At 41.6% G+C, this 22,712-nt stretch overlaps 1 protein-coding gene and 1 pseudogene across 2 annotated transcripts in view; both read left to right on the top strand.

Moving 5' to 3' along the window:
* Positions 1–401: 401 nt before the first annotated feature.
* LOC124556444 (steroidogenic acute regulatory protein-like) overlaps positions 402–22,712 on the top strand; it is a 167,737-nt gene continuing 145,426 nt past the window's right edge. Inside the window, exons 1-2 of one of the 2 annotated variants that reach the window (XM_047130394.1) lie at positions 402–540; positions 4,269–4,338. The gene's annotated coding sequence lies outside the window, so the exon portion shown is untranslated. The remainder of the gene's footprint in view (positions 541–4,268; positions 4,339–22,712) is intronic. The other variant, XM_047130393.1, reaches the window with a different exon arrangement.
* On the top strand, positions 3,650–3,767 carry LOC124557200 (annotated as a pseudogene).

Below are 22,712 nucleotides of genomic sequence, written 5' to 3' on the forward strand. Positions count from 1 at the left end.
ACTTTACAGGCATCACTTTCAACACTTTAGTTTACGTGATACTCTTTTTCAAGTGTAAAAAACATATAAAAGTTACTTCAGCAGATTTCAATAAACGCATCTGCACTATCATAGAAACACTTACACGTGTAATGTAATGCCATTTCCCCGACAAAACGCTGAGTACAGCCATAAGCGCAACACGAAACAACCGTGTTTTGCCAGCATTCACGTAACTTCAGCCCAGAGCTGTTGGAGCCACGAAAATGACGTCAGGGCCAGTCTATTAGATTTATGGTCGAAGAGTTCTCCCAACAGTGGTTTGCAGAGTGTTGATGTACGTTATCGAACTACGTTTAGTATCGATACCACTTACTATTGTTTGACAGTTCGATTATTTGTTTACCATCGATTGTGTTCAACTGTCAGTAATCAGTAATGTTTTGGAGTTGGGCGTGTTGAGTTGCGTTCTGACATTCGTGATATGTTTATTGTTGGAGAATGTGAGATAACAGATGTGGTTGATAGGTTCAATGATAAAATCGTTTCTATCCATGTCAGGTTAGTGTGGGCCCGTTTATGGACTGGCAGTTTCTTCAACTGTATTGTCATAAATGTTGCGACTTTTTCTTCGTTAAGTCATGTGATGAAAACATGACTTAGAACGCGGAAAGTTTATATTTGCTAGTTTTTGTTGAAAAAATTTAGTGGCTTCTACATGTCTAGCGTAGAATTAATGTGACTTAATACGCTCAGCGTCCCACAAAAATAAATATTTAGTGATGGTTGTAGTGTATTAAAATTATTAGAGTAGTTAATTCTACGTGCATGCTCTGAAAGTTGTCTCGGTCTTGGACCACAGTTGGGTGCATTTCTGATAGATATGCAGTCGACGTTGACAGCGGATAAGTTAACGTATTATAAGATCGAGACAGGTTCAGTAAATTTCTTTTAAATTAATTTTATTGGCGTTTTGCTCTTCAGTGAATTCAGCGGCGAAGTTAGTGAAAAAGAGTATCTATTAGGGAAACGATATTGCTGCTAGGTGTCGACTTTGTGGTGTAGCACAGTACAGTGATGGATAGCACGAAGATTTATTGTAATGCCCCTAAATTTATTTACAGCCCCTCTATCGGTAACACGTCCATTGTAATGCCGAGTAAAAAATTGCAGAAACAAAGACTGAATGACTATACTAGTTTATGGAAGAGATGGTGGTTGATTGTTATTAACTTTATGTCGAGAGAAATCATTGATTTTTTTGTATTTAATCAATAATAGTGCCCTTATTTGCTTATATTATACAAGTTATCTGTGACTTGTCAACCTTTTCTACCAGCAGTTAAAAGGAAGTTTGTTCAATGTAACAATATGTATATGTTCAGCTATGTGTTTATTTTACACATTTTCCAAAGCGAATGATAAAATAATCCCCTTCAGCCCTGAATCAACATTTGTCATGTTTACATAAACAAACCATTAGTAATTAAATCTGATATTGTGCTTATTTTGTATAGTTATCTATACTTCATACAGTGCAGAAAATTGAAGTACTGTATTTGAGTGTTATTTGATGATAGAAAATCCCAATGTTCTTAACCTTTGGCCTTAACAGGTTGACCAAACGAGGTGGTGCAGTGGGGAGGCACAGTCCTCTTATTTGCGAGGCTAATGGCTCAAAGCCCAGTGTGGCCATTGAGATTTAAGTTTTCTGTGATTTCCCCAAATTGCTTTAAGGCAAATGGTGCAGCAGTTCCTTTGAAAGGACAAGGCTGAATTCCATCCACAATTTGAACTTTCGCTTCCTCTCCAATGATATCATCACCAGTGGCATGTTGAACCTTTAGATAAATACAATTTGAACAGACTACAGTGTGAACCTGAACTCCACCAATAAAATTTTGGCCAATGGTAATGGATATTTTCTGAATATTTTTATGTAAGGGACCTGTGGTATTCTGTGGCTTATTAGAGTAATTCAGTTTCATATGGTTTCTTATCCTCATTTATCTTTGTAACTGTGTTACACTGAAAATATCTGCAGAACAGTGCACACATCAATGGTATGCACTGTGTATCTTGTTTGGAAAGAAAGTTCCATTCACTGATGGCACCGTACTTGCTGTTGACAACAGTGATACCCACTTTACTCTTCATGCTCAAGCTTACATTCAGTATTGGTCAGTTCTATCTTGGTTTTGTTTTTCCAACACTGTTAGTTGTACATTTACAGTCATAAACAGCAAAATAGATAGGTTTACTGAGGAAGACTATGCCAATATGGACCTTGTGTGTGGGTTTATTGAACTCGGCAGAAGTGTGCCACAATGATGCTACACAAAGCTGTTCCTGCAGTGTTGGCAACCGCATCACAGTCCTTCTTTGTGCACATAGGTGCCTTTGTGAAACTGCATCCTTCCATGTTTTAGTGATAGAACTGTTGTGAACTAATTTTTACAGCATCAATGACAAATGTGGTAATGAACTGAATAAGTCATATTATTATTCATATAATGATCCATGAACAGTTGTTGTTCTTCTACAAAAAGTCTTTTGTGTAAGACAGGTTCGGGTGTTTTCTCCAGGATTTTTTGTGGACTTCTGATACAAATTTTGTAAAGTAATTCTAATTGGTATTATGTTATTCATCTTAAACACACACACACAATTAGAGTGTACTTTCTATATTAATTCACTAACTGTGAATTCCGTGGTTTCAGTTGTATTACGTATAGATCTGCTGCCCAATAGTGGCATGTGAAAATTTGGGCTGGATTGGGGCTTGAACCTGGATAGTAGATCTATACCTAATATGGCTACTGTCAAGGAATTCAGTCGGCGAATTAATTTCAAAAACATTTCTTACAGCTGTGAATCGCCAACAATGTTTGTTCTTCCAGAATATATGTAAAAATTAGAGGGGTCACGATGATTAAGAGGAGGGGTGACACAAGTACACACCACTGGGGAAGGTGGCATAATGGTAAGACACAGGACTCGCATTTGAAAGGACACCAGTTAAAATACCACTCTGGCCATCCAGATTTAGGTTTTTCTTGATTTTCCTAAATCATTTTGAGCAACTGCCGGGATGCTACATTTGAAAGCTTCACATTCCGGCTACGATGGTCCAGTGGAGATCAACCGACTGCCCATTGCGTCATTGGATATGGTATAGAGGGGTATGAGGTCAGCACATCACTCTCCTGGCTGTCGTCAGCTTTCTTGATCTTGCAGCTGCTACTTCTATTTCAAGCAGTACTTCAGTTGGCCTCCTGAGGCTGAGTGCCCTCTGGTCCATTCCTGCCACGAAGGAAGAGTCCCTGGCAATAGTGGGAATTGATCCTGAGTCCTCTGCATAACAGCTGATCATTCTGGCCACTGAGAAGACTCCTTTGAAACAGCATGACCAATTCACTTTCCCAAACTGAGCTTGTACTCCATCTTGTACTACCTCATCGTTGTCAGGATGTTGGATCCTAGTCTTTCTGCCTTCATTACATCCATAGTTTTACGTAAGCTACAAATACCTCCTTTGTGATCCTAACTGACAAGCATCTCAAACATCAGCCCAGTTTATCAGAGTTTAGTTTCAATAATGCTGTAATTCATGAGTGGGGACCAATTAGTGCCATCAGTTCTATTTTCTGTAAGCTATTTATATACTTTGGGCAACGGCCTTACCGCAGTGGCTACACCAGTTCCCATGAGATCACCGAAGTCAAGCACTGTCGGGCGTGGTCGGCACTTGGATGGGTGACCATCCAGGCCGCCATGCGCTGTTGCCATTTTTCAGGGTGCACTCAGCCTCCTGATGCCAATTGAGGAGCTACTCGACTGAATAGTAGTGGCTTCGGTCAAGAATACCGTCATAACGACCGGGAGAGCCGTGTGCTGACCCCACGCCCCTCCTATATGCATCCTCCACTGAGGATGACACGGCGGTCAGATGGTCCCGGTAGGCCACTCGTGGCCTGAAGATGGAGTGCTTATTTATTTATTTACTCCACAAATGATGAAATCTGAATGTAGGAAGGAACAATGGGATGAGGTTTAAAATTAGTATTCATGCATGGAACTTATTAAACTGACACTTATCGGATGTATGACTTTGGTTTTATCGTATTGGGCTCCTCTTGGGTTAGCTTTTTATTTCTCTGATTTGAATTCTTCATTTGATAATATTTTTGTTCAGTTTCTCTTTCTTACTATCAGTGTTCACTGATTTGTCTAATTCCCTGGCTATTAAGTTGTTTTGCATGATAGCCTTGAAGTATCTTTTTCCACAGGAATTTACAGGATTTAGTGGAGAGCTGTGTGTGTTCCTGAAGGCATCCTAATAAATGATGTGTGATTGAGGTAAGCAATTTATCATCTTCTCCTAAACATGTCAAGTTACTCTGTGGATCAGAGTCCATGTTGAACTGCATATTTCTCATGAATGCTCTGATGTTAAGTGTCACAGATTGGAGGAAGGCAAGGCTACATTTCGCAAATGGTTGTCTTCTGTCTGAGTGGTTATCTTTGAGGTTAGTGGTTTAGGGTTGACTGGTTGTCTCTACACGTTTGTATCTTTACTGGAGTAAAAGTTTAGGAAAAATTTTCATTTCGCCTGCAGGTAGTCGTTAAGCAGTTATCTCGAGTGAGGTGGTGAAGTGGTTAGCCCACTCGACTCGCATTTGGCAGGATGACAGTTGAAACCATTATTTCACACACTAAGGATTGCATCTGCAGCTACTTTGGCAAGGTAGTTGTTGTTATATTAGGTATTGATTGTTTTGGAGGGGGAGGGGGGGGGGGGAGGTGTGAAGGAGACTAGGAAGTATCTGGCTGTGCACAGAAAGAATAGAATAAGTATTTTAACATTACAAGTGTATTGAATTTATTCCCTCTACGTCTTTAGCTGCTGCACTTATTAAATCAATGTTACAGGTTGTCTGGTGAATTCAAAAAGACCCCCTGCGGGTTAGGGGGTTAGAATAGGCCTGCAGGATTCCTGCCTGTCGTAAGAGGCAACTAAAAGGAGTCTCAAACATTTCAGCCTATATTTGATGGTCCCCTCTCGGGTTTGATCTCCATATTTCCAAATTCTTCCGAAGAGCGAGCCAATTGGGGAAGGGCGCCTTACATGGTACATTGTGTCCATCATGCATTGAGACCTTTAGCCAGCTTTCTCGTTGTTGCATTGCCGTCCCGCTCGTTCTCCATCTCTTGGGTAAGGATACATTCCTGGGTGCAATTTCCACTATGCACTGTGCAGTGTTGCTTTTTGTGGAGACGACGACCATAGACTTCCTTGCACCTAATATCCAGCACAGTAGCCAGTCCATTGTGGTGGGGCCGCCATATACCCTGTTGGTCATAGTCCCCTGACAACATAGGGACCGCTCTGCTGATGCCTGCACTGTTAACTCCCCACGTATGCCGAGGAGTAGATGCCTGTCTCCCTGGGGCATCGGGACTCCTGGCAATGGCCATCCTGCCAGGTGGTCAGAGTGGGTGGCATCAGGGCGGATGACCCGCAGTGAAGCATGGTACATCATCTCTTGCTGGTGGCCAGCCGTCAGCAGTCTCTAAGCGTTCTCAGGCTCAATTCAACACTCAGAAATAGGATCCCAAATTGTTCCCCTCGCTGGCCACACTGTGGGAGGAGCGTAAGGCTCAGAATGGCAGTGACACTTATTCATCCCGGTTCCTAGTTTTTACGAGAGCTGATGGGGAGTCTTTCATGTCAACGAAGCCTCAATTCTTCGTAGAGCATTCAGAGGACAAGTTTGGGGAGGTGGAGGGCTTGTCCAAAATGCACTCTGGGTCAGTGTTGATAAAAACGGAATCTTCTGCCCAGTCACGAAGGTTACTTGCTTGTGACAAGTTGGGGGATGTTTCAGTTACCATCACAGCTCATAAGAGTTTAAATATCATCCAGGGTGTTATTTTCCATAGGGACCTTCTTTTGTAGTCTGATGACGAGCTGCGTGCCAATTTAGAGTGTCAAGGTGTTCATTTCCACCGGCGCATTCATTGGGGTCCGAAGGATAATCAGATTGCTACCGGTGCCTTCATCCTGGCCTTCGAGGGTGATACATTACCAGAGAAGTTAAAGGTGATGGTCTACCACTGTGATGTCAAGCTCTGTATCCCTCCACCGATGCGGTGCTTTAAGTGCTGGAAGTTCGGCCATATGTCTTCCTGCTGTACTTCCAGCCTTACATTTCGAGATTGCGGACACCCATCACATCCCAATACTCCATGTGCCCCGCCTCCCATCTGTGTCAACTGTGGGGAGCATCCTTCACCTTGCTCGCCAGACTGCATGATCTTACAGAAAGAGGGGAAAATCATGGAATATAAGACCCTGACCTGTACTGAGGCTAAGAGGAAATATGAATGACTCCATCCTGTGTGAATGACTTCCTCATATGCTGGTGCTACAACAGCCATGATAGCCTCATCAGTTCAGCGAATTCCAGTCGGCTCACCGAGCCGTACAACTCCACATGAACCCTAGCCTATGGGGGGCACTACCCACCCTGTTGCTTCGGGACCACCTACCTCAGGAGCAACACCCCCTCCCCCCCCACCCATTGGGGACGTCCGTCCCTGCTTCTAACCTGGAGAAGTGTCCAACTTCTTTGGCTCCTCTCACTCTCAAGGGGTCCCTCCCTTCCCAGGTTTCCACAAGTGGGAAGGATGACGCCCGGCAGTGGCATAAGTGCCCACAAGCAGCTGGTCATAGGGCTTCAGTGAAGCCCTCCTAGCTAGTGAAACCCAAGGAGCAGCGAGAAAAATCCAAGAAGGAGACGTTTAAGACGAAGGAACTTGAGATGGCACCCGCCCCACCCCAACCTTCAAGCTCTGCATCTGAGGGCGAGGTAGAGATTATGGCATCCGCTGAGGTCCTAGATCTCGCTGGACTCTCAGACACAATGGATGTCACTCGCACAGGTACTCAATAGGTGGCAGCAGGTGACCCAGCGGAGTAATCTGCCTCCTCATTCCCTTCACGCCTTCCCTACGGACAGTATCATCCTCCAGTGGAACTGCATCGGCTTTTTCCACCATCTTGCTGAGCACCGACAACTTCTCAGCCTTCACCCTTTCCTCTTCTTCAGGAAACTTGGTTTCCGGCGATGTGAACCACCGCACTCCGTGGCTATCGGGGTTATTATAAGAACCGGGCAGCTTATGAGAGGGTATCTGGTGGCATCTGCATCTGTGTCCTTCACTCCCTTTACAGCAAGTCTGTCCCTCAATGAACACCTTTAGAAGCTGTCGCTGTTCGGGTGTGGACGCGTCAGGCTGTTACTGTCTGCAGTCTCTGTCTTTCACCGGATGGTGATGTCCCGCAGCATGTCCTGACTGTGCTGATAGCTCAATTGCCACCACCTTTTCTGTTACTGGGCAACTTCAATGCCCATAACCCTCCGTGGGGTGGATCAGTGGCAACAGGTTGAGGCAGCATCATTGAGCAAGTATTGGCACAGCTCGACCTTTCTCCTTTAAATAATGGTGCCTTCACACATTTCAGTGTGGCGCATGGCACGTACTCAGCCATTGACCTTTCGATCTTCAACCCTAGCCTATTACCATTTGTCAAATGGAGTATGCATGACGACTTGTGTGGTAGTGACCACTTTCCAATCTTTCTGTCACTGCCACAGCATCACTCTTCTGGGCGCCGCTGCAGATGGGCTATCAATAAGGCTCACTGGGACTTTTTCACCTCCACTGCCACTATTGAGCCTCTTTCCAATGACACCATTGATGCGGTGGTTCATTTGGTCACCACTGGCATCGTTACTGCCACAGAATGTGCCATTCCCTGTTCTCCTGGGTCCCCTTGGCGGAGGACTGTGCCTTGGTGGCCACCCGAGATCGCTGAGGTGATTAAAGATCACAGGCAGGCACTCCATAGTCACAAGGGGCATCTCTCATTGGAACACCTCATTGCCTTTAAACTGCTCCGCGTGCGAGCCGCCGCCTCATTCGCCAATGCCAGCAGGAGTACTGGGATAGGTATGTCTCCACCATTGGCCTCCGTATCTCTCCATCGCAGGTTTGGGCCAAGATTAGGCGACTCTATGGCTATCGGACCCCCATCAACGTACCTGCACTTTCAATGAATGGAGCAGTCTGTACTGACTCTGACACAATTGCAAACTGCTTAGTGGAGCATTTTGCTCAGAGTTCCGCTTCTGTGAATTACCCACTGGCCTTCCACTCCCTGAAAGAGCGGCTGGAACATCAGAGCATTTCATTTCAAACGCGCCACCCTGAATCGTACAATACTCCGTTCAGTGAGTGGGAATTCCAAACTGCCCTAGCCGCTTGCCCTGATACGGCTCCTGGGCCAGTTCGCATCCACTGTCAGATGCTCAAACACCTCTTGGTGCACTGCCAGTGATGCCTCCTAGACCTTTTCAACTGTATCTGGTTGAGGGTGAGTTCCCGTCTCAATGGCAAGAAAGCGTCGTAATCCCTGTGTTGAAACCAGGCAAGAACCCACTGGAGGTGGACAACTACCGCCCCATTAGCCTCAGCAACATTCTTTGCAAGTTGCTCGAACGCATGGTGAGCCGGAGGTTGAGTTGGCTACTTGAGTCTTGGGGCCTTCTGGCTCCGTCTCAGGGTGGGTTCTGTAAGGGCTGCTCGGCCACCAATAATATGGTGTGCCTGGAGTCTGCCATGCGTATGGCCTTTGCCCACCGTCAGCATCTGGTCGCTGTCTTTTTTGACATGCGAATGGTATACGGTACAACATGGTGACATCACATCCTCTCTACTCTTCATGGTTGGGGTCTTCGGGGTCCGCTCCTGATTTTCATACAAAATTTTTTGTCGCTCCGTTCCTTCTGTGTGCAAGTTGCGGTCTCCCATAATTCCTTCCGAATTCAGGAGAATGGGGTACAGCAAGGATCTGTCTTAAGTGTCTGCCTCTTTTTGATTGCAATTAATGGGCTCGCTGTGGTGGTGGGAATGTCTGTCTCAGCTTCCTTGTATGCTGATGATTTCTGCCTATACTATAGTTCCACTGGCATTGCAGCTGCTGAATGGCAACTACAGAGTGCTATCTGAAAGGCACAGTCTTGGGCTGTAGCGCATGGCTACCAGTTTTCGGCTGCCAAGACTTGCGTTATGGATTTCTGCCGGCGACGCAATGTTCACCCTGAGCCACGGCTTTATCTTGACGGTGAACCTCTTGCTGTAGTGGAGACACATCAGTTTTTGGGATTGGTTTTTGATACCCGGTTGACTTGGCTCCCTCATATTCGGCAGCTTAAGCAGACGTGCTGGCGGCATCTTAATGCTCTTCGTTGCTTGAGTCACACCAGCTATGGCTGTACCAGGCATTAATTCAGTCCCGTCTAGATTATGGGAGCCTGGCTTATGGTTCAGCATCCCCATCCGCATTGCGGTTGCTGGACCCCATCCTTCAGAGCGGGATCCGACTCGCCACTGGAGGTTTCTGGACAAGCCCTGTCAACAACATACTTGTGGAGGCAGGTGTACCTCCATTGCAGTTCCAGTGCCAATGATTACTGGCCACTTACGCTACACACGTTTGTAGCTTGTCCAGGCATCTCAGTTATCATCTCCTGTCCCCTCAGTCGGTCGTCCATCTTCCGGAACGGCGGCACCGGTCAGGGTGTACGATCGTGGTTTGCGTCAGAGCTCTTCTCTCTGGGCTTGAGGTTTTCCATCTTCCACCTCTTTTTCTGGGCCTCTCTGCGTATACCCCGGTGGTGTGTGCCCCGTCCATGCCTTCGGCTCGATTTGGCACAGAGCCTGAAGGACTTAGTCCCTCCTGAGGCCCTCCGCCGCCGCTTGTTTTCAATCCTTACCGCGTATCAAGGCTCCGACATTGTCTATACTGGCGGTTTGATGGTTGCTGGTCGTGTTGGTTATGCTCTTACTGTAGGGGATTATTATGATCAACACTCATTGTTGGCTGGCTGCAGTGTTTTCGCTGCCAAGCTGGTCGCCATCTCTCGTGCCCTAGAGTATGTCTGCTCCTGCTCAGGTGAGTCCTTAGTTATCTGTAGTGACTCCCTGAGTGGTTTACGAGCTATCGACCAGTGTTTCCCTCTCTCTTGTCTGGTGATGGCTATCCAGGAGTCCCTCCATACTCTTGCCCATTGCGGCCGCTCTGTGGTCTTTGTGTGGACCCTGGGTCATGTAGGCATCCCAGGAATTGAATGTGTTGACCCACTGGCCAAACAGGCTGTCGGTGCACCAGCCTTGGAGATTGGACTTTCGGAGAGTGACCTCAGGTCAGTTTTGTGGCAGATGGTACTTCGCACCTGGGGTGAAGAATGGCGCGCCCTTCCTTCACCCAACAAACTTCAGGCCATCAAGGAGGCTACTGGTGCATGGCAAGGACTCTGTTGTCCTCTGCTGGCTGTGCATTGGCCACACCTGGATGACGCACAGCTATTTATTGCACTGCGAGGATCCACCTTTATGTCGCTGCGGGTCAGCGTTGACTGTGGTCCACATCTTGTTGGACTGCCCACTTTTAACTCGTCTCAGGAAGATGCTTGCGCCGCCTGATACGCTTCCTGCTCTTTTATCAGATGACGTTGCGATGGCAGATTTATTCGTGCAGGGGGTTTTTATCGCTTGGTCTAAGTGTTTGTCCTTGTTTTGTGTTGAGTCTGGCTTTTGGCCTACGATTTCCGCCTCTCTCTCTCTCTCTCTTTTTTTCCCTCTGCCAACCGCTGTCACACTCGGTGTGATTTTAATTTCTTTTGTCTGGTCTCAGTCTTTGTCTTTCTTGTCCTGCGCCGTCTCTTGTCATCTCCATTGTTTGTTTTTATTCCTTGTGGCTGTTTCAAGTTCATGGAAAAAGGGACCAATGGCCCTAGTAGTCCGATCCCTTCAATCCCACAAACCAACCAATTCAACAAGGGTTGTGTGATAGCCCTTTGCAGTACGTTTGACATAGTCAGTGTTCTCGAATGGTGACCCTATAGGTGTTCCTTCATTTTAGGAAACATAGTAGTCTGAAGGGGCCAAATCATATTAATCTGGAGTGTGGTCAAGCAGTTGGAAATGCAGTGACTTCAATGTGGCAGTCCTATACATCAACAAAAAGGTCTCTTTGGTCAGCTTTCTACAGTGTTATGTCTTCATTAACACTTTCAGCTGGTCGAGGAGGCTGGCGTAATACTATCTGGCTATACTACAGCCTTGAGGTAGGTAGTCCACCAACAGAATGCTTTTCGTAGAAAATGTATGCCTTGACGTTTTGGCTGATTTCTGGGTGTGAAACTTTGGGAAAACCAGAGATCGCAGTACCACTTATTGACTTTGACCCATGACTTCGTGAAGCTTATACAGTATAGTAATAGCCATGTCACTAATTACATGCATGAACAAACACAAATAATACAAAATATGTTTCATTTACAGAAATAACATGAAACTAATGGGATGACAGTGGGAATTACTGGATCTCGGACAGGCACAAACTAAATATATGACAGAACTAGAAATTTCACATGATCTATAAAGCTCAAATGAAGTCAATGATACTAAAAAAAGTCCACACACAACTCAAAAAATGCAGTATGTAACATTTAATTTGACCTATATAACTAAGACAAAGTCTACAGTACCACAAAACCAAAAATCGCTCATATAAATAATATCGAAAACCAAACCTCACCAATGAAGGTTGAACAAATCCCACAATATCTACTGATCACAATCCAACATAATTTCCAATAACTAAAAACACGACCAAAAATTGATAAAAATTGCACACCAGTTTCGATAGATAAGAAACACACAATTATGCACATAAACGCAGATGCCATATGTACTGCAATAAAAAGCAGATCTCTGCAAACATACTTACTAGCCAAAGTCAGCTAACACACAGCTCTAGTGATGATAAAAATATAAGTCATCAACACAGTCTCTTGAATGACCAGCATAGACTTCTCAAACCAGGAACCTCTGTGCATAGAATGCCACACGTAGGCCTGCTGATGCCACCACACATACTGGTCCCTAGTCCAAGATGCAACAACTTTGGTCAATCTTTTATTTTCGTCACAAACTTTACACTTCACATACTGAGCAATTAAACTGAATAATTGTAGGAATTTCATTGTAGTCAACATGTTGTTCCATATTGTGGCATGCAGGGACCTACTTGTGAACTTCATTGTCATCCTTAACTAACAATATACAAAACATAAAATTAAATTTCAAAGCATAAACAACTTACTGCACTAATAATTCCAAACCCAATAATGAATCTGTTACCTGTAACTGCTAACATCAAAGTAACTCACTAAGAAACTGCCACAAATTCTCACAAACAATAATCAAGGATTCCAGTGAATCGCTAATATCACTCACAATCTCTTTCAGAACATTAATATCCCACAGTAGAGTGCACAACCACATACTCATCACACCTTCTACAAACACAATCCATTTCAATATGAGGTGCCATCATGATATCACACAACACAATTCTGTGATGGATCAAAGCAGGTGGCTGGTACCACAAACTTCACTTTTTGGTTATAGTTACCCAATGTGCCGTCATTTCTTTGATTGTTTATTGGTGTTGGTGTCATAAGTGTGCAGCCAAGTTTCATCTTTAGTCATTACCCCAGCCAAAAACTTCTTTGTGGCTTCAGAATTGGGCAATGTCTCAACTCGTACGTTCTGTTCACTATTCAAACATTTTGCCAACTACATCACTAAAAGCTTTTTCCCATGCCCATGATATTGTTAGTAATGAAATCAACATGCTTCCTGGAAATAGCCAGTATCTCAGCTGTCTTCTCTGCAGATATTCACAGGTCCCTGTGAATCAGCTCATGGGGAACATTACTCGTTGCCAGGTCTTAATGTTGTGGACCACCCACGGTGAGGTTCATCTTCAAAAGTGAAATGCCCAGTCTTGAAATGAGATACCCAAGTTTCAATAGGGCTGTGCGAAGGGCACATACCCTCTAGTGCTTGTGAATCTCGATGTGAATGTCCTTCACAGACTTTCACAGGAGAAATATAAAACTGCATGGTGCACTGTAACTCTACAGTTATGAAGCTTGCCTGTGCTTTGCCTATCTCGTGTACTACCTGAAGTTGAAAGTAGTTATAAGCATAGAAAAATGTGATCTTTTAGCTTTCACATGGTATCAAAATCAGTTTTCAATTCCAACAGGAGGGGGCTGAAACCAGAAACTTTTCAGCCCTCCCCTCGTAGGCCAGACGACAGTGTAAGTAAGAGCTCAAATGATCACACTGGTCACAAAGTTGGAAATGGGGTTACATAATGCATCTTCATTTTTAATGCTGGTTTTAAAACCATAACTTGGTCTTCCAGACACAGTTACGAAAATTGAAAGTATCTAAAGTAAAGTTGATACGGCATTTTAATACAAAACAAATATTAAAGGCAGTGTTCATTTATATCTCATGCAACTTTAAGAAAATTAACTGTACTTGTCAGATAACTCCTGTAAGATCGCAGTAAATGTAGGAGACTGAAATTTCTCTTGACGAACGAATGCGGAGAGAGATGCATTATTATGCTTGGTTGGCTGTTTACAGCAGTACCTTAGTGAGATTTAAAACATTGTCTTAATGTATGTCATTCTCCTGGAGAAGGCAGCCAGGCATGACATACGTTATGGTGAACTCGACAATATTATTTCAATATGACTCCTTTCGAGTGCACAGCTGTGTATACCACATTACCTAGAGTAAAACTTTTTTGACACCTCCAGTTGATCAGTTATTGTGGGTGGCACAACATTGACATGAGCAAAAAGCTTCCTAGATTCAAAAGTTTAGATACGCTGCCATTAACAACCTTGTCTGTGCCCTCCTCTTGTACCCATGTAATAGTGGCAGTATCATAACTTACAGTGAATTGTGAATCTTTCTTAGCTACAGGAAGAGATTTGACTGCCTCTTTACATAAATTATAAATTTTGCTTATTTTTAAATATTTACTTGTAAGATACAAATTTGCTCTTCTTGTACAGTGTGTGATAATGAGCCATTTTTAAACATCATGCTTGCCTCATTGGCTGAAATCAATGCTTGTGCACAAAAGTGGCACCTTGAGTGGTCTGTTGTTAGTGGGAGAGAACCTGCAGTTGCAGTTTTTTCTTATTCTTAATCTGTGTTGGATCACTCAGTTCCTCTGTACATGAATTACAGAGTATGTTCTGTGACTTTGAGATAACGCCTGGAATGCTGTGTGCTTCTTTATGTGGTTATGATCAGATTAAAACAACTAGTTATTTGCTGTTTTATCACATGTAGTGTAGACCTATTTCACCTGAAATCACCTGGTGGCCCTTACCGTAGTACCTCAGACATTTTTAAAACTTTGGTGTAAGAAAGCTCATAATGAGACTAGGTGACTCATAAGATCGTAACGACTATGATTTTTTATTTATGAGTAAATTTTATTTAATTTGGTGTCATTGGAAAGGTACAAGGAAAAACTAAATATAAAATTATTAAAATGCTGATATTATGCTTATAAGTATTTACAAATATGGGCAGGAATTTTTATCCCAAGTTTCGCCATCTTAATTTTTCTTTCACATAATACTTATTATCATACTTTCCAACACATAAAAACAGAAGGGTGTTTTTCCTTTCTTGCGAGACCTCATACTTTTTCAGTAAAGCTGTAATTATTGTTGCTTTAGATGGGTAAACAGCTATACATGAAACAACATTGAAACATTTTCAAGCAGCAACACTCACTTTAATTTGTGCTTTCTGCATGTCTGTCTGCTCCTGTCAGTGCCTCCTCTTTCTAGTAAGTTTTTTGAAAGTAATACATGAGTTTTTGCTGGTAACAGAAGTGTGACTTGTGAATTGCCAACACTTGTGTAATTGTTCATACACTGAGAATGCAACACAGTTCTATTTGGTCAGATTTAAATCTTATTTCTTTCCTAACATAAGTGTTAAAGAACACACAAAGTAATCACTTACTCTATCTTATTTCCCCTTACAGATTCTTCATAATAAATCTTAGGCTGATTAGAGTCCCAGAAAAAGTGTAATTCATCCATTCCTTTTCTTAGACTTGGAAATTGTCATGGAAAACAAATGTTCAGTAGGTTTCATGTCAGCAGAGGTGTGTCAGAAGTATTGTAGTAGTAGCAAAGAGATTGATTTAATAGATATGACAAGTCTAAATCAAGCTGGTATTGAGTTACTGAAGCTAAGAAGCACCTGTGAAAATATTGACAGTGTTTGTTCTTCTCATTAAAAGCTGTGTTTGCAAACATTTGAAGTTAAATGAAGAACTTGCTGTGGCCCTTTTAAGAAACTTGGTAAAAAGACAGTTAAGAAATCTGTGAAAGTTATTTCTTTAACCGCGGCAAGGAAGTATGAAAGGCTTGGACTTGTCCTAGGTACTAAGCTTTGTATAACATGCCTCAAGGACAGTCATTTTATTTCCTACATTATGTAGCTTGCCAGGGATGGATGAATTTGAAGATCCAGAATATACACCAGATCCATGAACAACCCTTGAGAAACCTTATGGAAGTTGTGAATTGCTTGAAATTTCACAATTTAAGTAACCAAAAGAACACAAGACAGGTGCAAAGAACACATTTGATCCAAGTTTTGTCGCTTAGCTTTACAACTCCAACAGAACAGCATGAGCAGAAAATGTGTCCTGAAGAACATGTGAGTGTGCTGAGCATGCAGGCTGTATTAGTTTAATGTAAAAATATCAAGAGAAATTTAGCAGAAGTTGTGTTAAAGAAAAACTGTAAATACTTAAGTTTGTACCATCTTCATGGGTCAAAGAAAAGATTCAAGATAATTTTAACACTATTGAATACTTGGCAAAGAAATCCAGGGTATTACTAAAAGAAGATGGTATTTTGGGCAAAGAAATCCTGGGTATTACTAAAAGAAGATGGTATTTTGTCAAATGGAAGTTGTAAGTTGGGAAACGGAATAGTTAAGTATGTGGAAAAACGTGCCTTTTTTTCTGTGAACTTCACCCAAAAGAATGTGTTACTGTACATACTGTACACAGTCGTGGAATGCATAATGTATGTGTATGCATTTACCACTGAAATGTAAAACTGGTGATGCACACTGCATGTGTAAAAGAACCATACACTGAAGTTTTGCGGAAACTTACGTGTAATCGGTAAAATGCAGAGTGCACTATGCATCGCTGTTTTGTCTCCTGGAGAATATGAACTGCATAACTGTTTACTGGATCTAGAATTCTGATAAGATTCTGAAAATATTATTTTCAAGCAATGGATCCAAACTGATTGACCTATATTGGACACATTAATGAAGATTATCAATGAATTTGTTGAGTATGTTGTCCAGAAACTTAAAAATCTGATACTATGCCATTACATGTTGAAATCTTGGAGTTACTACTTGAAATTAAGGAAGGAAGCACCCCTTAACTTCATGCATCATTATAATGGATTTTTCAGAAAACTGTACATGTCTGCTTCAAGATGCTGCACAAGAGTTTTGTGGTGGAACATTCAAGTTACCTTTCATCCTTTTGTTGTGTACTATAAAACAAAGGATTTCATTAAGTGCGTGCTATTTTATTGTATAACTGATTATTTACAGCATGATAAAAACACATTTTATGTTTTCCAGAAAGCTGCTCTCATCTATGTACTCGAACAGATGTCACACATCCAGCTTGTCATTTATTGTGCTGATGGCTGTTCTGGATGATATAAAAACTGTAAGAACTTTGTAAATTTGTGCGATCACAATCAAGATCGTGGGATAACTGCAAGATGAAATTTTTTGCCACAAGTCATGGCAAAATGCATGTAATGGGTCTGGTGGTACTATAAAACATTTAGCAACAAAAGAAAGTTCGCAGCATCATATTTTGAGTCCAAAAGGTCTGTTTAAAATTTCCCAAAGTTGTGTTCCAGGAATATGAACATTTTCTGTTATGACAGAGGAGAAACAAAATCCACAAATATGCCGCAAAAACAATGTGAAACTGGTTCTACCATACCTGGGAAAAGTGTTATATTTTCATACCACTGAATGAAAGCAGTTTGCTGATAAAGTGTGTGTCATCTACTGAATTCATACAAGTTAATCTCGGGGCTTCAAAATAAGGCCTCCATCACTTAAAGAAGAAATATTCTCTGCAGCTGTTTGTGATAACCAATGATGACTTGAAAAAATTTTGGAGATCAGTCAAAAACACAGAGATGCAAAGGTCAAATTCTTGAGACCAAGCAGTCCTTCCTCAGTTAACTAATGGCCACTTCGTGGTGCTGTTTGCTGGAGCCCTTACAAAAAAATATTTTAATGACAGTGTGGCATGCACAGTAGTTGCTTGTATTTTTGGATCAGACACAATATTCCCCATTGAAAACATGTTGAAAGGAATGAACACTTTTTAGAATGTTATGGATAGATACCTAAAATTTTAGTTTTAAGTAACTTAACGGAACAAACACCCAATTAAGATGATGAAACTTGCAAAAAAATTCCTGAAGAGAGAGAGAGAGAGAGAGAGAGAGAGAGAGAGAGAGAGAGAGAGTGTGTGTGTGTGTGTGTGTGTGTGTGTGTGTGTGTGTGTGTGTGTGTGTGAAAAAATAAATGCAGGAATGACTTTCATTACAGATTTGTAAATATTTATGTGCATATCATCAGCTTTTGAATAATTTTATGTTATAGTTGATTCTTGTGTCTTTCCAATGGTACCAAATTAAATAAAACTGTTTCATAACTATAAAAGTTATAGTGATTACAAACTTACAAGCCACCTACTCCCTTGAAACCAATTTTTGAAAATGACACACATCTCAAAATGGCCTTTTTAACTGGAGTTTTGATAAAAAATGTGGAAAAATTATTTTAATCCTTTTTCATCATGTACTTTCTTACATCAATTATTCACAAATGTTTTTGTCATGTGGACAACAAGATTTATTTATTTTGGGTGATTTTAAATGAAATGCACCTAGAGCATTGTCAGGTTGGTTGTTAGGTGCACCTCATTTAAGGTTCAGACAACAAGTAGAGGAAGCTGAGGTGCCAACACAGGCAGAAAATGTTTTTGTCAGCTGTGATTGATGATAATAGTCAAATAGCTTGCCTGTTCTGTGTACATTACACTATTTGACCACTGCACATGAACTGATGTTCAGTTGTAACACATTGGCAGTGGTGGACAGTTTACATGTGACGTTGAGAGCTGTTATTGGAGGAACTAAGTTTCAAGGTGCAAAGTATCATTTAATTATCATTTTTATTTATTAGCATATGGCTATATCACAAAAAATATTTACAACTCTCCCAAATTACAAACTAATATTCAAGCGACAAATGTAATCTGTTGATTCTTTGTTGTCACCGGGAACTCTGTTGGATCACTAGAGAAAGATCTCAGAGGACATTCAAGAATTACATGGCAAACAGTCTGCTTTTCAGCACCATATTGACAAATTGAAGAAGTTATTTTCTTCCACTTGTACAGAGAATCGGGACACCTTCCAGTGTTGTTTCTTATTCGGTTAAGAACTGACCAGATCTTGTGTGACAGTTCAAAACCAGGTGGCTTGGTCAATATGCATGGCACCCTTAGCTATTCTGTAGTAGCCTTAATCTGCCATGTGTGTCTTCAGTAGTCATTAGTATTTAAATTATTGTCAAGTAACACCTTTGTGATTTCCAGAGGTGGTTGATGAAAGTGAAGCCTTCCGTTGCTAATGGTTAGAATGTCTGCATGAACAGGGAGTTTCTGTAGTTTTTTTGTACTCTTGGACAAGCGTATTTTCCTGCCACAGAGTTGGAGGCGGTATGTGGCTAAGTATGGGTTGTCAGAAAGTAGGTGTAGATCTGATTGTACCAGTCATAAGATGCATTGTATGGTTGCACAGAGGATCCCTATGACGTGTCACAGAGCTACTGGAGAATGACATATTGAATTATGATTTTGGTAACTGTTCATAACGTATGTTGTTTGTAACTGAGCTGTTGAGTTTCTGTACACCTGAGTAGCTTTCCTTTAAAGCAGACTGTGAGCTCATCGGCAGACTTGTTTAGATGAAATTTTGAGACTTCTGTCGTAGCAACACTTGGCTGCAACCTCCATTTGCAGAAATATTAACCAATAGTTGTTAAATCATTGGTCAATACAGATTCAGTAACTTTAAAATCTCAGTCCCATTGAGAGCATCCAGTCGTCAGCATATCCAAACTTTGTTGGTGTGGTTTCATGCATATCTGATATGTGGAAACTGAACAGGAGAGGCCCAGAACAGATACCTGTGGCAGCGCATTGTTTAGCTTGATACGTGAACTTGTCTTGTTTTCCACTAGTACTTGGAAATGTTGGTTACTGAGCATTTCATGGATGAGATTGCCAATTTTTAGGCTTAGGATGCCTTGTAGAGGTTTCAGTAGATGCCTTGCCTCCAGACAGTATCATATGCAGCCATCAGATCAATGAATACAACCACTGAGTTCTCTTGATTCTGGAAACCAGCTTCTATGGAAGTTGTTAGGTAGAGGACTTGATCTATGCAGCAATGCTTCGGTCTGAGTCCTGCAAGTTCAACCAGTATATTTTCAAAGATCCTACAACATATTCCTTTGTACACCAGTCTTTCCAGGAACTTATATAGCATTCTAAGTAAGGTTATGGTTCAATAACTTTCTGGCTTGTCATTTGGTTTACCTGGTTTCATTATAGTTATGACTTCTGCTTGTTTCATTTTGTGTGGTATTTGCCCATTTGCAGAATGTTTATGAAGAACTCAGCCAGCCACTTTTTCACCTACTTGCCACAGTGAAAAAGGAATTCTGCATGTATGCCATCAAAGCTCAAGGCTTTCCCTGGTTTCATTTCCTTTATGACAATCATTACTTCTTCAATGTTAAATGGTAGAGAATATTCAGTTTCAGCTTTGCAATGTGTTTCGAGTGCCTTTAATTTCTTCGTAGCTGTAATAGTGTGTGCTCAGACTTGAGTAGTTATGTAAGTGGACACAATGTTGGCTGCAACTTGACTTGGGGATAACAGCATCATTAGTGTGATCTCATTGGGTCACACCAACTAGTTTTCTGAGCAAAGACCAAGCTTTCCTGCTTGATGTAAGTCCACCTTATTATGCATCAAGCTGTATCAGTGTTACTCAGCAACTTATCTGCTATTTCGTGTTTGTTGCTTTAACAGAATACCTAGTATAGGTTTTTGCACTCTACTGTCTAGCTAGGAGTATATACCTTATGGAAAGCTCTTGGAATACATTTCATTGCTGTGGTAATTCCAGCTTCAATGAACAACTTATAGTTTGAACTTGTCCATGGGATTCATCCTCCACATTTATTCAGATTTTCTAATAAGCCACTATTGGCCTAAATTCCTTCTAGGCCTACGAAATTTTCTTATTAAAGGGACACTAACCCAAATTTGAGAGAAACTGGGCAGTGTTGGATATGTGGAAAATCTTATAAGAAATTTTCTTAACACTGAAAGTGGTTGATTTTTTTTACTGTGGGGTTAGACAAAGCAGTGATCAGGATTGTGATTCGTGTTCCAGGCATCAGATCTGAGGGTGCTCCGATCCTTAGCATCAAAGATAAGTAATTTTAATCAGACTAATCAGTTTTTTCTACAGAGAGCATGCACTTTTCTGATTGTTTTGTGCAATCACTTAGAGTTTCAAAATTTTATCAGTAAATGATTAAAGTATTTGTAACAAAGTTCCTGAACTTACTGCCCTTCAAGAAAGTTCTCAAGCTCAGATTATTTGTGGGAACGAGAGCTGGCTGAAACCTGAAGTGGAAAGCTCTGAGATGTTTAGCAAGTTATGGAATGTATGCCAGAAAGACAGATTAGAGGCGATCGGAGGGGGAGTGTTCATTGCAGCTGACAAAAATATTGTTTCTATTGAGGTTGAAGTTGAGTGTGACAGGCCAAGATGAAATCATGTTAATTGTTGGATGTTTTTACTGGACACCTGATTCCACTGTGACAGTTCTAGAGTCATTAAAAAAATGTACGGTCAGCAGCATGTAAATACCCAGATCATGCAGTACTAGTTGGAGGCAACTTTAACCTACTGAGTATAGACTGTGATGTCTGTAGATTCATGCAGGAGGTACAGATTAACAATCATGCAAAATACTTTGGAACACGTTTTCTGAAAATTGTATTGAGCAGATAGCTTTGCACCTCACACACAATGGAAATATCTTAGACTTTGTAGCTACAAATAGGCCATACCTTATCGACAACTCCAGTATAGAAACGGGGATTAGCGTTCATGGTGTCATTATGGCAACTTTGGTTATAAAAGTTAATAAACCAGTCAAGAAGGCTAGGAGCTTTTTTCTGCTAGAAAGAGCAGATAAGCAGTTGTTAGCATTTCAACTAGACAGTGAATTGACATCAATTAGTTCCAGTAGAATGGACATAGAGGAATTACGGGCAGACTTCAAGCAAATTGTGGTCTGGAAAGTTATGTGCCTAGTAAAAGGATTAAGGATGGAAAGACCCACCATAGTTTAGCAACAAAATTTGGAAAATGCTGAGGAAGCAGAGGCTGTTGCCCTCTCTGTGCAAAAGAGAACACACAGATGATGACGAGCAAAGTTTAGTAGAGATTTGTGTATGCAGGGAGCCTGAGAAAATTATGGTCCTGTCCTGTGTAAAATTGCTAAGTGGATCTAAGGCTGCCATCCAGTTCTTTGTTGCCCAGTCTGGTTTGGCAGTTGAAGATAGCAAAAAGAAAGCCAAAAGTTATAAATTTCTTATTCAAGAAGTTGTTCACACTGGAAAACCATACAAACATACCTTAATTTGACCATAGGACAGACTTCCTTATGACGACATTGTAATAAGCATCCCTGGTGTAGAGAAACAACTGAAAGATTTGAAAGCAAATAAGCCACTAAGTCCGGGTGGAATCCCAATTCTGTTGTACAAAGAGTACTATATGGTATTGACCTCTTACCTAGCTTGCATATATCGTGAATCTTTCATTCAGCACAAAGTCTCAAGGAACTGGAAAACAGCACAGGTGACTCCTGTATATAAAAAGGGTAAAAGAATGGACCTGCAAAATTACAAACCAATTTCTCTAACTTCAGCTTGGTGCAGAATCCTTGAACATATTCTCAGCTCGAATATAATAAATTTTCTTGAGACTGAGAAGCTTTTGTCCATGGCTTTAGAAAGCATCACTTGTGCTAAGCTCAGCTTTCCCTTTTCGCATATGGTATACTGCAAACTATGGATGAAGGGCAACTGGCAGATTCCATATTTCTAGATCTCCAGAAAGCATTTGACATGGTGCCCCACTGCAAGCTGTTAACAAAGGTACGAGCATATGGAATAGACTTCTTAAGTTATAGAACCCAGTATGTTGTTCTCAACAGTGAGTGTTCATCACAACAGTATCATCAGGAGTTCCCCAGGGAAGTGTGATAGGACCGCTGTTGTTCTCTATATACATAAGTGATTTGGTGGACGGGGTAGGCAGCAATCTGCAGTTGTGCTGTGCTGTACAGTAGGGTTTCGAAGCTGAGTGACTTAGAAGGATACAAGGTGACTTAGACAAAAGTTCTAGTTGGTGTGATGAATGGCAACTAGCTCTAAATGTGAAAAAATGTAAGTTAATGCAGATGAGTAGGAAAAACAGACCCATAATATTCAGATGCAGCAATAGTAGTGTACTGCTTGACACAGTCACTCGGACACATTATTTAAA

Source organism: Schistocerca americana, chromosome X (genome assembly GCF_021461395.2).
Source record: "Schistocerca americana isolate TAMUIC-IGC-003095 chromosome X, iqSchAmer2.1, whole genome shotgun sequence".
Taxonomy (NCBI): Eukaryota; Metazoa; Arthropoda; class Insecta; order Orthoptera; family Acrididae; genus Schistocerca; species Schistocerca americana.